General features: G+C 39.2%; 1 protein-coding gene across 9 annotated transcripts in view; it reads right to left on the reverse strand.

Moving 5' to 3' along the window:
• MBNL1 (muscleblind like splicing regulator 1) overlaps positions 1-16,211 on the reverse strand; it is a 288,655-nt gene that overhangs the window by 86,213 nt on the left and 186,231 nt on the right. Inside the window, exon 2 of one of the 9 annotated variants that reach the window (XM_067550608.1) lies at positions 11,118-11,334. The exons of the other annotated variants lie outside the window; for them this stretch is intronic. The gene's annotated coding sequence lies outside the window, so the exon portion shown is untranslated. The remainder of the gene's footprint in view (positions 1-11,117; positions 11,335-16,211) is intronic. 9 annotated transcript variants of the gene reach the window in all.

Below are 16,211 nucleotides of genomic sequence, written 5' to 3' on the forward strand. Positions count from 1 at the left end.
GAAAAATGCAGTACCTCAAGAATAGTAACAGATTTTAAATCCTCTCACTAGTTTATACAATATACTAAACACATTTGAGTGTTTACATTGCTACTTATACATTATTCATGTAGTAAATGTTCAAACCTGCATGGAACAGCATAATCTATACAGAAACAGTCAAAATAGACTGTCCAGTGGTACAATCTTCACTTAGGCCCCAACAGTTTGACTAAGATTTGAACATGCAATCTGAAGCCCAATCCTGCAAACTGCTCTCAACTGGCAGATCTGTGCCTGATCCCAATGAAGGCAGGGGGGCTCTGTGCAGAGTAGCTTGCAGGATTAGGGCTTCAGGTTGCACGTTCAAATCTTAGTCAAATCGTTCAAGAGAACCAAATTTCTAATTCTTGTAAGTAGAAACAGGCAGTGGGGAGAAGTTATTAAAAATAAACAAACAAAACATCTAGCCAGAAAAGCCAATGGCAAGGCTCCTGCCATGCAGATGGCTACAGTGAAAACATCAGCACTTACTGCTATCTCAGGGCCCAATCCCATTGCAAGGTGCTGGCAATAATAGTTGAGGAGGTTCGAGACCTCAGAACAGACACACAGCAACCAGCAGGATTGGGCACTGAATCCCCACCCATTGCTACCTTTGGCTCTTGCACTTGCCTTTCTTCTGTGTTCTCTAATTTCACGCTCCTGGCAACATTTCTCTCTCAGGCAAATATGCTTTTCCTAAACAGGCATTTCTGACAGTTAAAAAGTCACAGTTAAAAATGGAAGGAATCCTTTTGCATATGTTCAGAACCGCTTTTGCAACCGCTCCTATCACACCAGTCACCCACTATGGAGTGTTTGTCATAGAGCACCTTTCTCTGCACAGAGGCTTATCAAGTTAACTTGGAAGGAGAATGCAAAACATTTCATTTTAGTTTTGGAACCACTGGAACTGCACTTTCTATTTGAAAGTGCAAAACCACGCAGAACACATTTAGGGCCCAAACTCTTTAAGGATCATGGAGACTCACGTTAACCTCAGTGAGCTTTGGTTCAGGCCAGCAGAGCTCAGTCCTAGTGGATGCTTACCCTTTCACAATTCCCATTGAAATTAATGGAAGTTGAGGTTTCTCAGCACCTCATAGGAAATACTCAGCACCTGGCAGGATCAGACGCTTAACATGTAGAATACCTGCAGGTCTCACTCATTTGAGTAAGGGTCCACACAACATACCCCAATGTCAAGTCAGCTGTTTTAGGTATCTCAAGCCTACACTGAAGGATTCTGCTGTGCGTTCCAATAAAGCAATATAAAATCTCAGAATTTGAAAACATCTTTCATCCAATTCAAACTGTCACAACCCTGCACTTCAATGAAGATGGCACATCTAAGCTGGGAGGATCGATTGTTTTTGTGAACAGGCAGACTCTTGTAGGGAAAAAGGGGGATGATTTTAATATGCATCAACAAGGAACAGCTAAAATGATCACTTTTATCTGCTGCATAACTGAAGTACCAGCCCTGGGTTTTGGGATTCTAATACTACAATGTTGATTAACGAAAGCTTTACATTAAAAAGTTAACTTGTTTTAAATCACTACATAAATACTTATTATTCCCCCTTGTCATGTACTGTAAATACTTGTAGAGTGAAATCCTGGCCCTACTGAAGTCAATGGGAGTTTGGTCATGGTCTTTAGCTGTAGTTTCTACAGGGTCAGTGAATGGCATAAAAACAGTAAAATGCTGCCCCATTTCTGCTACACTGCTTTCCAGTTCGTGTTCTTGGGCTTTTCTTTCCCTGCTGCCTCTGCAGTAACCTCTTTCTACTCTTCACACAGACAGCAATTGAATCTGCTGCTACGGGGTCAGTAGGCGACCAGACAGCAAGTGTGAAAAAACGGGACAAGAGGTGGCGGGTAATAGGCGCCTATATAAGACAAATTCCTAAATATCAGGACTCTCCGACTATAAAATTGGAACATCTGGTCACCCTAAGTGTCAGATATTTGGCCAGCCAAAGGAACACTGGACTGCATGACATTCTGCAACAGAAGATGTCTTGTGCTCATCTCAACCCTTAGTGAAAGGGTTTGTATGCTCATGAAATGGGAACAACCCTGGCTCTTCTAACAGACTGGACACAGCCTTTTGGCCTCTCTCCACCTTCAAGAATGATTTTTTTAACATGGCCTGAAGATCTGTTCCACAACCCATTGTAGACAATAATGGAGGTTGCATTCTCTGTGATGGTCTGTTTGGATCCACAGGATTTTGAGGGTAACCTTCAGGTACCTGAAAGATGCATGAAGATAACCAATCAGCAGAAAAAGCTAGTGGCTAGTTCTTGCCTCTAGTCAGTATCATAGCATACTGAATTATTCCATCTAAGTGAACAAAAGCGAACTTTGGGATGGATAAGCTCCAAGCAGATGTGTGTTTGAGGATACAGCCAAAGGCGATCAATAGAGCATGATCTGGGAAGGCAAATGAATCAAGTGACTCAAACTTTCGTTGTGCAAAAGCAATGGGGCTTAAACCTACTTAACATCCAGAGAGCACAGCCTCATCATTTACTCATTAAGGGGAAAATATAACTATGCTGGATCATTGTCTGGGCTTAGTAGTGAAACCCTGGGGTCAAACTCACCAGTGGTGCTGGCCCCAGGAAATCAGTGTAGCTGGTCCCACAACAGTGTAGGGGATCATATTGTATAATGGTTCAGGTCAGGGTAGGGAAAGGATTTCTTGCCTGGGGGCCAGTTTCAATTTGCTATTGACAAAAGCTGCTGCTCATTGGGCTCCAATCTGCTTGTAAGTAAAGACAGTTTAATTGACAGACAAATTTCTATTCTCCAACCCAAGAATCACATGCATATTTCTGACAAGTTATGGTCAAATTATTGAAATTTAAGGATCTGAATCAAAAAGTCAAAAGCAACAATATCTAGTTAATGTTAGACCTCTGATCTCTCCCTCCATATAAACATCCTCAAACCAGTGTGACCTCACTTTCCATTTGTACTGGAAGAGACAGTCATAAACACTCCCTCTTTCTCCCCTCCCCCCCAAGGATTTTAGATTAAACGGTGTTTTGTATGAATTCAGTACTCCTAAAAATGCAGGGCTATTAGATATGGCTTGAGGTAGGTATTGTGCAAGCTCTTTCAACACAGCTATAAGTGCACTGCAAACCCAACTCATCATCTGAGACCTAACTAGAGTGAGAGGATAGAGCTGTGGGGAACTTGGGATATAAAACACAAAATATCACAAATATGAAATTTAACTCAAGTTCATTGAAAGATTCTAATGAAACTAAGCCTAATTTCAGATAAATCTGAAACAATTTGTGAATCTGCACTGAAGCCTGGAGACATTCAGTATCACACAATTTTTAGCACCAAAATCAGGGAAACCTGGTATTTTCTAATGCGTTTTGCTTTGAGATTCTAGTTTTGTTTCAATCTAAAACTCAAAGTGAAACTTAGGAAGCACGAATCTTTGTGGAGTTAATGCAAAGGAGAGGTCCAAATGAATATCTGCACAGAGATCTAGGTGGCTCAGGAGAGATTTCTCTCTAGGAGAGAAACTCTTCATTTTACCTGCAAAAATAAATAGGTGATTTCATGCAAGTCAGTTTGGCTACAAAATCAGCCATGTGCTGAAAATCCTTATAAACTGTCTGAAGAAGTCATTGCTTATGTTTTATTAATTTAATATCAAAGACAATTAGACAATGATCTGGATTTGCTATTTGCAGAACTCCCATTTAAATTTAATTGGAATTCCATGCACACCATCAGGTTCAATATTAGGAACTTATCTCTTACCAAAACTCTACTCTTCAAAAAGCAGTAATTTTGGGGGGGAAAAAATCATAATCTCCTACTTTTAAAAGAAGCATTACTCAAATGAATTAAAGTCTCCAATGAAAGATGATTCTCTTTCTCCTCACAGCTGTGTGAGAACTTGCTAACATTTTTTAGCTCCAAGCAGACGAAATAAATCCAACACATTTTACTTGTTATAAAACCCCACCAAGTGCAGGGTATCACTATATATTTTAAACTGAAATAGAATGACATGAACTGAGTATATTTTTAGGAAAACAAAGAGCACTCAGGTGGTTAAACACTCACATGTGTAAGGAATTTTACAATAAAGTAAACTTCCTTGGCTGAAAACATATTGCTTCAATAACATCCAAAACTTGCTACCTAATTAGAGCGCACATACTGTATTGCCAAAGTAAATTGAAAGCAGCCGATATGGAGGAAAAAGGGGGAGAAATCTCAGGGGACTGAAACAAAGACAGTCTCTCAGGCATTCATGTAGAAAAATAGTGCCTTTATGTCCATCAGAATAGCCAAATAGGTGTCCCTCGTACCAGCACACACGACAACTAAATAATTATTCAAAGCATGCTGTAAAACATTTTGTGCTTTAACATGCAACTTCTGTTTTGCGCTCAGCAACACTAAAATCTTAACCCTTTTATGACAGTATGCTTATACTGTGGTAAAATTAAGGCAACTCAGGCTGCTCAGAAAAATTATTTAACTGAAACAGAGGTTCCCCTCCACTCAGGATACTTAGCCATCTAATAAAGATCTACAGGGATGCCTGGGTCAAATTCATTGCTGGTGTATTGCACTGGATTTCAGAGATTAATTTAGCTCATTGTAAATATACTACATAATACTTTACTTTAAAGCAGAGCTCATGCATCATTGGTAAGTCTGTTTCCTTTTTAGTTATGTTGGCGTTATAGTTGGATTTTGTGCTCAAATAGATTTCAACTCACTTTCAACTGCCCTTCAGTGGAAACAGTAGACAAAGAAAGAGACAAATAAAGCAGAGTAGTAGCTTAAATCTCGCTAAAAGCGATGGGGCAAGAGCTTTTCTGTAGAACTTATTGCAGGGCATTAAACTGCAACATGTGCTACTGTACCACCACTTCCTTGAAGAAGCTTCAATAAGTAAGTTAACTTTTTTATTGTTAAGAAGAAAATGCTTTCAGCTGGAAATGGCTGCCTCTGCTTTCACTGCTTAGTGTTAAATAGTTTCTATATATATATATATATTTTTTTTTTTTTTTTTTGAGGGGGAAGGAGAGGGGCTCAACACAAACAAGTCTCAAATTACCTTTTCATTACTTGTTCATTTAGCATTAGACTGTGCTCAGCTTCTCTGTGGGTGCCACCCTGCCGAGCAGCCAGGCAGTCCCTATGCTTCCCAGTACAAGCAATATAGCAATCTGGTATCTTTGCTTTGGCTGGTGTAGCAATTTGTCAATGGTAGCGTCTGTCGTAGAATATTATTCTTTGGCCTTTTATTTTTTTTCCCCATCAGCTTCAATGATGGAGAATCATGGCCTGCTTTCAAACAATGGCAATCTCTTAAGGGCAAGATTGGGCTCATGCTGAGTACTGACTGGAGTAGTCCCACTGAAGTCAATTGGACTATTTGAGCAAATGAGTCCTAACCAAGGTAAGGGGCCTGCAATCTGTAGCCCTAAACATTCTATTGTCTACATTTCTGAAAGCGGCTTACTGCATGTGACAATGTCATAATCCACCCAAACCTCCAGGCCTGCAATGTGATCTTGCTGGGCAAACACAGCAATATTAGAGACTTTTCCAACATTTTAAAAAGGAGCCAATTTTAAGTTTTTTAATCTTGACGAGTTCATGCTCAATGTATCCAAAATTTCAATAATACATTGTTAATGAGACTCAGGCTTTGTCCACGTTACCTCCGTGATTCGGCGGCAGTCGACGGGAGTTACGCAAAGTACGCAAAGAACTTGAGTAACTTCCGTTGACTGCTGTGCTTCTCTTCTGCGTGCCGTCTTCACTGCACTGTGCCGACGGGAACCACATTCCCATCGACGCAGCGTTACACCACTTTCGGGGGTGGATTAATAACGTCGACTTCTGGATCGACTGAGCAGGTCTTCATTGACCGCTCAGTGGATCCAGATAAGTCGATCTGACAGCAGCAACTTTGCCGCCGTCAGTGTAGACATAGCCTCAGCTCTTAAAAACTGGAAGAATAAGGATTTAATCTGTTCCTTCTCTCTTGTTGGAGATTGGAGGTAGAAAAGGAAATCCAAAACTGGCCTTATAAAACAGAACCCTGTTTTCAGCCTTAACTATAGAGAGGCTACTAAACCTCTGCAATATACCAGACATACCAGCAGAGGCAGATGTAGAAACCTGCTCCTACATCTCCTAAACACCATAACGCTACCACTTGAGCTAAAGAAAGAGCTCCATTAACTGTAGAGAACCCTCATGTCTTTTCTAAACTGCAACCAATCCAGAGAGAGCAACACATTGACTCTCACACATCATCTCCCTTTCACTTCATTGGAAGGCATTCCATATAATACAACAACTTCTCGTCACACTTTAAATATGTGCCAGCAATTATTTTTACTCTGGCTTCCAGCTGCTTATCCAAAAAAGCTAAATAAAATATAGACTCAATGTTATCTATCACAGATACTACACATATAGACCACTATAATCCATTTTTCGGTGTTGGTATCTGAGTTGTTCAGAGTGTGTTATAAATCTACATAATGTATCTGAATGTTAGATTTTTCATTTAATTTAGCTGATGGATTTGCAAATCCTGAGGAAGTCAGCCAGTGAAGCAGGTACATCAGCAGGGAGGGCAGAAAGAATATTTCTTCCCTTTATGCAGCACAGAGGGGCTGGGCCCTACTGCAGTCCCAGAATTCCTTTAAGCAGATGGCCTCCTTCTGGCTAGCAGTGCATTTTGAAGGGGGAAAGGCAGGGAGCAGACTGGGTTCTGAGAAAAGCACATAACTTCTGAAGGCTGGTAGGTTGGTTTTGCCTTCTGGAAACTCCGTGAGGCATTGTGCCTTAGGGCTTCCTTGAGCTAACAGTGCAGCAATTTCACCTCGTCACTGTCCCCAGCATCAAGTTGTGACCTCACGAGCATCGAGCTGTGACCTCACGGCACATTTGAGCCCTAAGGTCAGAACCAAATTCTGATTTAATTTACATCTGTGAGGTTCCATTACAGTGACTGAGATTGTCTGATGGTAGAATCTGACCCTTTGTGCCTTATTAGCAGAAAAAAGCTAACCATCATGAAATAAGTTATTAAAGTTAAGTAACAGTTCAGAGATATCACATACTGTGGGGGGGAGAAGTAAAGAGAGAACCTGGCTGATGAACTATGGAAACCAGACAGATATTTCAGACTTTCAGTAATGAATGACTTCACTTGGTTAATAATTAACATTCTGATTATCAGTATCAAGTACTGTTCATCAAAGAAACAGACAGAAATTACTAATCTGCCTTATAGTGCAGTGTGCCAACAGCTTTTATTCTTATTTCTGACACTTTTTTCTCTTAATTATGAAGCTTTCAATATGTCACAAAAGCCAAAATCCTCTGCTCCCCAGGGAGTAGGACCAGTGCTGTTCTGCTGAACAAGGGAGAGAAGGTGAGAGCTTGACAAGGATACACACAAGTGACATGCACACTCTGCACGGCTCAGCTAGATGTGGACTTCCTGCATGGCAGCTGCTGCTGAACAAACCTTCCAGTCCTCCACTCCGGGTGTGGGTATGCCATGTGGGTAAGTCAAAGGAGGAGTCTCCACCCAGCATGTCAGATGATACGCCACAGTCTGGGAAGATGAATTACTCTTATCCTTAGCTTCTGACTATTTTTGTTGTTTCTGAGGTAATGGGACACAAATCTCTAAGCACTTGTGGTGAAAACCTGAATCTATTCAAGTCAGCAAAATGCCCCTTGACATCCATGGGGACAGGATTTCACCCGAAGTGACCAGATACCTCACAGTAATGAATATCTTAAAAAGAGAGCTAGATAGATCTAGTTCAGATTTCTACGTCATTTGTAGATCTGTCTACTGCTAGGTCCTAAGAATTATGCAGCATGGCTTTTAACAATACAGCACTCGCAGATTGTTTAGCAGAATCTCTTTATCATGCATCAAACTCTATATGAGTGTTTATTAATCTAATGTATACTTTCTACTTACCTGAATAAACAGCTCAGCTAGTCAGTATAAATACTAGAATACTGGCCCTTGCCTGTATGTTAAGGAGTACATCATGTTGCAAAACAACTGGATCACACATTTCCCTCTGTTTTATCCTTTGATCCTTTCTGTTGTTGTCTTAGGAGCAAACTGAAACTGTATTTAGTATTTTATAAGTTAGTCACTTGTTTAAACTGTATGAAGGACAAAGCGGACAGTGATCACGCTGGTCTGCCATGCTATCTGCTTAAAGACACTAGGAGATACATTGAAAATATTGGTTTTTTGACTTTGAGTGTTAAGAGGAATGTGTTGTTAGATAGCAAAGATGCACTGGAGACATTGTATTGGGCATATCATATGTATTTATAAATAAAAACTGGTTTTAAAGTTTCTCTATTAATTTGAATTGCTGTAAAACCCTGTTAATTCTCCTATAGGTCTCCTACAGTTTGGATAGGTTGGAGCAATTTCATTTCTGCACAAAACATACATTTCTAGTTCTGAAAAAGACAACATTAGGACTTATTTCCAAAGATGCCAAATCAAAGCAACAATGTGTGTTAATTGACCATATTTTAGCCCACGATTAATGTGCATGTCTCTCACTGATTTCAAAGGGAGCTCCACAGATCCAACAGAACATTTTAGCGTACAGTAATTTCTACCACAGCTGTCTGAACAATGAACATGCAAATTAAATTAATTCAAACAAGTCCTATGTATCCTTGAGGAAAGAACAAAGCAAATTCAGGTGAAATAGAATGCTGTAAACTGAAATCTACATAACAGCACACTAACTCTGCCACAGGAAAACTTCAGGTAAGCAGCTTTGTGATATCCAGACTCTTCCACGCAGAATCATACATATGATTGAAGAATGGAATGTCTAAAAAGTACCATAAAAAAAATTAACTGTTAGACAAGGTATTTTGCAAATGCAGAACAGTAAGTGGTCCTGCCTGTAAGCAGGAATCCTATTGTACTCAGTAATAACTTCACTGTCAATTTCAGCTGCAAAGATAAGAAATGTATGTAACAACTTTTATAGATTCTGTAGTATCCCTGTGGCATCTGCACTGTGTGCCCAGAGTTCACTGTTTGTAGGCTGCGGCACTACAGAAAATCTGAGAGCAGCTGATGTTATTTTCATTGCATATGAATATATGCCCCTGTAAAGGTCTGTTTTGTAGAGCTGCTGTAGTAAAGAATGTTCTAGACAAAACACTTGAGGAACGGTCCAATGGGCTGTGTATTAAAATATATCTAATTGTGCACTTGCAATTTTGTACAGACACACACAAAGCACTATAATTGGGTAACTAACTACGGTCCCTCTATCTTCAAGGTCCATTGGGAATCCATCTCTGCCATCCTTACTCACACAAGTAGATCTACTGAAGTCAAACCCTGGTTGTGAAATAGCTGTGAGGTAAAATGCACAGGCATGCGATGCTGCAGTGCTTCCTCCTGTTTCTTCCATTCAGGGGGCACTGTGGGCAGCCTGAGTGAGGCAATACTTAACCGCTCCCCTTTTCCCCCCGCGCCCACTCCAGCAAGAGAAAAAGAAAGAAGGCGCAACCTAGATGTTTGGGTGGGAGGAGAGGCTGGTGGGTGTGATTTTGTCTGGGTAAGAGTGTGTGTGAGAGAAACCTGAGAGGAGGTAGAGAAAGCTAGTGGTGGTTAAGAGAGTGTAGGTAGTGGACTGTGCTAAGAGACCTGGAAATGGAGCACGCCAGGAAATGCATTGAGCTAAATCTGGTTGCACTTGATGTGAACTGGTAGGAAACGCAAGAAGGGCCTAATTGTTGAAGCTTCCTGAGCCTCTGTTAGCTTCCTTTCTGGCCATGAAGAACTAAGCACCAAGCTCAGGAAATGACATAGAAAATGGTGATAGGGGGAAAACAAGATAAAAAGGATGGAAGGAGTGATAGAGATAGAGAAGATCAGAGAGGGAAGAAAGAGTGATAGACAGATGAACGAAGGAGTGAAAGAACATGTGAGAGCAAAACACAAGAAACGTGAGTGGGAAGGGAAGGTGCTGGATGTAGACGAGAGAAAGAAATTATTACAGAAAAGAGTGAGGATGGGAGAACATGATTATGGGGACCAGAGTCTGCAACTTTCCCTCACCACAAATAGGTCAGCACTTTTCAAATAGTCTCACGGATTTAAATGGGACAATTTAAGAAGTACAGCTCTACTAGTGGTGAGTAAAGTTATGATAATCTGGTCTGAGGGTATCAGAACATAACTTGTTTACGTGTAAAAAAAACAACAACCCAGAAATACAGATAGGGCAATGTACTGTAAACTATGGGAGGAATAAAGACAGTGAGTGAAATCCTGGCTTTACTGAAGTAATGGCAACACTCCTGTTGATGTCAGTCAATTTCATCCAGTGTGCCTATATGTAACTAGGATTGATCCAAATGGGTTTGCATAACATCAATTAGGATACTCTAAAACAGTGATAGGCAACCTAGGCAAGTGAGTGGGCTGCATGAGTGGCCCTCCTTTATCTCAGTGGACCACAAGATTGAAATTGGGCAAGTGCACTAACCATGACCCCACAAATAAGCTTAAATACATTTAATACAGGCTGAATATATCATAACGAGTTATAGAAATGCTTATTCATTCATATATTAATAGAATTGTCATCAACTTCAATTAAATTAAGGAATTTAGTTAAATTAATCAAAATTATTAGTAGATTATGTCATTAATATTAATTACAAAATTACTTAATATTACAATAATATAACATAAAAATTACAAAAATACTTAATAATTGCCAAAAATGCAACAAATTGTCAAATCAGTGTGCTTCTTGTATGATTCTTTCATATGTGTGAGCAAGTTTTAACAAAATGTCTCATGGGCCACACTGAGAAGCCTGACTGCCCACCACTGCTCTAAAGGATAGAATTGTAAGCCTAAGAGATGTTGTTTTGACTTCCTTCCTTCCATCTGACCCTGACTTAAAAGCTGTTCCAGAGAGTTTGGATGTTTTCCCCAGCCTATTATTCAATAAATCCTAGCCACTCACCAACATCCATTAGCTATCTCTGTTCCTTACCTTCAGTAGATAGGACACGGCTTCCTCTTGCTCTGGTAAAGATCCAGAAGTCACTCATAACTCATGTCTTGAATGTTTGCAATACTATCAGTTGCAAAGGATGCCAAGTCAGCAGCTTTTCCTTGGCCAGCAAATATGGAAGCAGCAACAGCAGAAGCCAGAGCATACTCTGGGGAGGCAGCTCCTTGCATAATGCTAGCCCAAGCATTCTTCGTTACTATACATACAGAGAACAGCTATTTATATGTTTACAAATAACCATTACAAGGACTTGCGCTATTAACTTTTATAGTCAAAAGGAGGTGTTTACTTATGATCATATTTGAAATCTGCATTCAGATACACATTCAGTCAAACTCAAGCCAAAATGGAGCTATATACCTGCACAAATTTTAGCTTGCTTAGCAATGAAAGCTGTGCAGGCAAATGCTTTTATGCAGCCATGTAGAAAGTCTGTGGAAGCAAAACACTGATAAAAATTAAATCTAAAATGTGATCTCCATGTAAGAAGCTGTAACATGTTTAAAACACTGATTTTCTTTCTGAAAAAGCCCGACTGAATTTAAAAGGAATGAAGCCAATAGAAACTGAAGATTATGCTGTAGAAATTACCTATGACCATACAACCTACTGAATTTATTTGAGAATGGCTTTTTTCCCACAGAATTTTTAAATAATCTACAGAATAGATTGTCATCTGTCTGCTATAGAATTCTATAGCAGATAGATACATTCTATAGGCTAATTAAAAAATTCTATAAGAAGAATCTAATTTGCTATTAAATTCTACAAGACTTCTATATATGGGATTTTCCTTTCATCTAATTGGTAGGCTGTATTTTTAAATATTACTATAATCATTCATAGTCAGTGAATTTCAGTTAAGATTTGCAGTTAGGCACCTAAACGAAATTTCAGAAATGCAGAGTACCAACTACTCTCATTAGCTCACTGAAATAGCATGATATAGCTAATTATGCATCAAATGTATATAAATACAATTAGAATTTGTTGCTAGGGATGGGTGACTGAACATCAGCTATGTAATGTAAACTCCAGACTTTCTTAACTTCAAGGAGGCACACTTTCAACATTTATGTTATCCTGGTTATTCATGAAGTTGCAATATTATTCAAACTTTAAGTGTCCATATTATTAACTACATGCTTAAGTAGTTTGCTGAAAACAATCCTTTGGAACATTTCCTTTTAGATAGCATACAGTTCAATCAACTGGAAGACAGTACTGGATTCCAGTGGTTCAACTGTGCTCAAATGTGATTCTCTGCATGAAGTCTATAGAACAACTTAGCTGATTTGAAAAATTCAGTGGAGTCTGTTCTGTCATGTGTCACAGGTCCCCCATACTATGCAGTGACAGCACAGTTTAAACTTCTGATCATGCTAACCATGTTAATTCACTTAGTAAGACATGAAAAAGCAAAATAACATTTGTGATAGAAAATAATCATCTTGTAATACAGATTGTACAAAATGGGGAGTACAAAAAAATTATTTTCATTGTCTGGGAATGACTGTATAAGTCATAAGTGGCAGAGCAAGGCTGAGCCATGAGTCATTTATGTATGATCATCCCTAATACACAAACATAACTTGTTTATTCTTCCCTCATGTGTTATATTTACACCCCAGACAGCTCTGTTTTACTTAGTTTATTTGCTGTTGTTGATATTAGTGAAAACATACATTAGGAATGGCAGACGTGCTTTTCCAAAGCAATTAATTATAAATTTGATTAGGGAGTCTCTTCCATCTACGTATATTAAACTGCCCCAATATCAATAGGAATTTTGTGTGCATAGAGACCTTAAGTGAGCAAGTTACCTAAGCACACGCCTAATTTTAAGTATGGGAGTAGACTTCTTGAAGTCAATGGAACTACTCAGAGGCTTAAAGACAGACATGTGCTTAGGTACCTTGCCAAATCTTCTGGTGAAGGGACAGTATCAGCAAGCTTCCCCGCATTTCACCACTCATCTCCATGCTCCGTTCAGGTTTTGGCCTCTTTGCTGAGACTTCCAACAAAGGTGCCACTTGAGGCCAAGTAAGGCTATCAATGATTTTGTTATCAGATAGAATTGGACTGGGTTACCAGTTCATTGTACATGGAACCCAACTATCAGACAGTGTCAACTTCCAGTCACTACCAACCTTGATCAGATTTGTGCTGATGACCTTATATCTATATCAATATGCCCCAGTCTTCCTTTCAGGCAGACACACAGGGTTTTTTCTTTTCTACATAAAAACAATGTTCTTTTCTTTGACCACCTACGATGTACTTTTCACTATGTATTGGTACTTTTATCCTGACTGTGTTGCTGATCAGGGTTTCTCAAATTTTTTCATAGCATGGATCATATCTTAAAGAGATTGTCTTGTTAACTATCCCCTCACCTGTAAAATCCCTGTGGCAATGGATTACATGGAATAGAAAATGTTTAAAATGTGTTGAATGTACATGTATCTGTTGTTGTTATAATGCTCTACATTTCATCCTGCTCTCTCATCTCTTCCTGCCTCCCACCTGTTCTCTTGCACTTGTTTGCTACCACGTGGTCCCCTTCTCCTTACTTCCCTCTGCATATGAGTTCCTTCTGCTTGGATCTCCCTGTTCCTTGACATGCTGTTCAGCTATCTGGTGCTCTTCTCCATTTACTCATGTTGCCTGGCTACCTCATTCTTTCCACCCCTAGCCAGTCTTATCCCACTCCTGGCTGGCAGCTGTACTCTCACTGGTCCCAGGGCATCTCCTGTTTCCTATTTTCTTTTTATGTAGCAATTGCTCTATTAGAGATGGCTAGGCTGGCTCCTGCTCCTGGTATCCAGTCCTTCAAAATTCTTTCTTGCAGTGAATAGCCTGGCCATCAACAGGAGCAGTTGGTATTGAGGACAGCCAGCACCATGTGACCAGCCAGCAAGGACAGCCACCAGGGACTATCAGCAAGGACAGGGATCCGCAGGCCACTGCTAAATCTAGAGATGAACAGTGCTTAACAAAAGACCGGAAGCAGTAAGAGGGCAAAGGTGGCTTTACAACACATTTGTAGCCTGAGCTGTTCTAACTTATGTTGACTGCATAGACATGCTCCAACCACAGATCCTTTCTCCTGAAAGAACCCTTCTGTTGGGAGGGGAGTGGTATATAGGAGCCTCTAAGGCAGCTAGCTCCATGGCATCCCGAGGATTCCCCAATCAGGGTTAGTTAAGCTGGTTGAGCTGCTAGAATGAGTTGGTTTTGGGATGATGATGGAGTGGGGCTATTGATCTGGCTTCTTTCCTGTAGATGCTTGTATTTATGCTATGTTTATATTTTCTATGTACATACTGTTCTCAAACATGTATTTTACAAGAGTGTATAAATATTTTGAAAGTTATTTTATTCATAGTAGCTTTCTTTTCAGATCTAAACAAAATGTCTCCAAATAAATAAAAAACAATATGATTTTGAGTTTTGTTACAAAATGGGTCTTGAATCTGGGCCTACTTCCGGTTCTACATTAAAACCACACCTCATAAATCATTATATTGTATCTATTTTGATGCAAACACAGCTGGAAACTTGGGTTTCTTTGCATTTGGGGCTTGTTGAAATCCCAAACTTAAAGCAAAATCTATGAGGTACAAATCCACATGAAGATATGCTGTGTTTCAAACAGGTTCATTAATGCCACACAGAGGTACACATATTTAAAATGATGTGTTTTATTCTAGCAACAGATGCTTCTCTGTTTTTTTCTGACTACTACAGTTCATCAACAGTATCTTTATTATTGCTTTGTTTTTGTAGCTTGTCCTTGATGGTCTTTCTCCCATTTAACAACGTGAAAGTTGTATCACTGATTTCAACTACACACCAAGTAAGAATTTTATCTTTAGCAAATTTTCCAGTCTGTTTAAAGCTTGGATGAATTCTCAGAGCTTTTAAGCTTGAGATCTTTTGTGTGCTGAGGACACTTTCATTCTTATTTTTGCAAAGAGGTACTTATGGTGATTAAGTTCCTACTTTAAAACTCTTGTGATCAGATCTATGATTCAGAAAGCTAATTCTCATTTTTACTAGGATTCTACTAAATACCAGGGTTGTGGATAATTTAAAAGTCTAAAAAAGTGTTACTTTCCACACAAAGTCGGTACTGCAGTAAGGAGGAGAAAAAAAGTCCAGCAACACACAGACTTCCTTAAAGTCCTGAAGATGTTTAACATTGAAAAGAGCAAGTTCAGAATGCACAACAGAAACTAGATAGTTGCATTCTGGGGACCAGGTCCAGCAAACTATTTACACACAAGTAACTTTACACATCTGAGTAATCTAACTGGAGAGAGAGTATATAAAACACAGTGATGATGAAAATCTCTATATTAAAATGCAGTCTAATCTCTTTAGGAGACTGAAAGTTGAGTTTTCCCCAGATATCATTTGACAGTCCTTTCTGAGAGAGTAAATTTATGAGAAAAATAGTTTCAGATTATTTTTTCTCTTCACTTTGAGACATGAGTTCAACTGAGTAACACAGGCATAGACTTAATGTCTGCTAATAATAAAAAGTAACTGGCAAAAGAACAGGAATACAACGGAGACAGAGTAGGAAAACTCCAAAGGAAGCTGCTGGCAAATAAATATTGCTCAACATGAAAAGAATATTGGGGGAAAAATTGACGGAGCGAAATAACAGGAAGCTTAGTCATTTCTGGAAGAAAAAAAAAAACAAAAGAGAAAGCTAAAGGGAGAGAAGTGGAAGGAGAGAGCAAGGTATTTAAGAGCAAGAATGCAGAACTGGAAGTGCAAGTGCTGAAAGACAGATAAGAACTAATTGGGCTAACTGAATTGAGCAAAAAAGGGTATCTAACTGGCATATGGAAACATCAACACAAAATTTATAGGAGGGATAAACAAAAACAAAACGGAAGGAAGTGTGCTGTTACAGATTAAAGACTGACTGAAAAATAAAAAGATGATATTCTGTATTGTACGTAGTGCCTAGATTAATGTAAAAAAAGCAAAACAAATGTGAAAAACAAGCTACACAAAGTGACAAATTTTGGAGCAAAATAAGAGATCAAATCAGGAAGT

This window comes from Emydura macquarii, unplaced genomic scaffold (assembly GCF_026122565.2).
Source record: "Emydura macquarii macquarii isolate MOO-44397 ecotype Brisbane River unplaced genomic scaffold, CSIRO-AGI_Emac_v2 contig_18, whole genome shotgun sequence".
Lineage (NCBI taxonomy): Eukaryota > Metazoa > Chordata > Testudines > Chelidae > Emydura > Emydura macquarii.